Below are 1,066 nucleotides of genomic sequence, written 5' to 3'. Positions count from 1 at the left end.
GGGGGGAGTGAGACATGGGAACACCTGGCACCCTGCTGAAAGTAGGAGCCCCCCAGCCTGGGGCAGCCACAGCACAGCCTGGCAGGCACTAGCCCATGCTCCTCCAGGAGTGCTCAGGGCAGCTGTGGGCAAGCTAATCCAGCAGGCTATCTGGGGGTCTTCCAGCCCCAGGGCAAGGGCTGAGCTCCAGGAATAGGCTGCAACATGTACGACAGTCACTAAACCAGCTCGGCACTGGCTCAAAATAGCAGGACCCACCTGACCGGGGGCCAACCAGGATCTCCCTGGGGGACTAGAGGCACCACAGGGGAGGGGGAAGGGGGCATTGTGGGGCAAGGCCTGCAGCCCCATCATTGTATGCCCCAGGGCCCAGGTGCTCTTGGCCCTGTGCCCACTCCCCACCTGCCAAACACGTTGGGGTGAGGAGGTCACAGCAGCCTGTGCCCAGATCTATGTTGCACCCCTGCTGCACCAGCCCTCAAGGGACCCATATTGCCATCATCACCCCTCCCCCCACCCCACTTCCAGGCCAGGGGGTGTTCACCATGTTCCCCTCCTACACTGTCTGCTCAGGGAAACTGAGGCAAGTGTGATGGCAGAAATTGGCTCTGCATTTCTTCATGCACATGCCTGCACATGCACATGCCCATGGCAAGAGCCTGCAGTGACCTGCCCACATACCTCCACCCTGTCCCCTCAGCTGTGCTGGGCCCTGGGGCATCGCAAGGCTGGGGGAGCTGGTGCTGGGCCTGGGGGGAAACCCCCACCCCAGGCAGTCCTGGCAGGGGTGCCCTGTGCAATGACCTCCGCGCTGATCCGCTGGATCATGAGAATTCAATCCCAGCAGGCTGGGCCGGTCGGGGGGAGGGCGGGTGAGCCAGTATTTTTAGAGCCAGCTGGGCAGGCAGGTCAGGTTTCCCACAGTGCCTGTATCTGCACTGCTGGCCTGGCCTGAACAGGCCCACGGCGCCAAGAGGCCCATCCTGGCGCCCGACCCCTCGCTCAGTGCCTGCCTGCACCCAGCTGGGCCACAGCAGCTCCAGCGCTGGGCCATGGCCTGGGCACT

The sequence above is a fragment of the Alligator sinensis genome, unplaced genomic scaffold (assembly GCF_000455745.1).
Source record: "Alligator sinensis unplaced genomic scaffold, ASM45574v1 scaffold107_3, whole genome shotgun sequence".
Classification (NCBI taxonomy): Eukaryota; Metazoa; Chordata; order Crocodylia; family Alligatoridae; genus Alligator; species Alligator sinensis.
The sequence above is the reverse complement of the archived record's forward strand: the minus strand, read 5'-3'. Positions refer to the sequence as shown.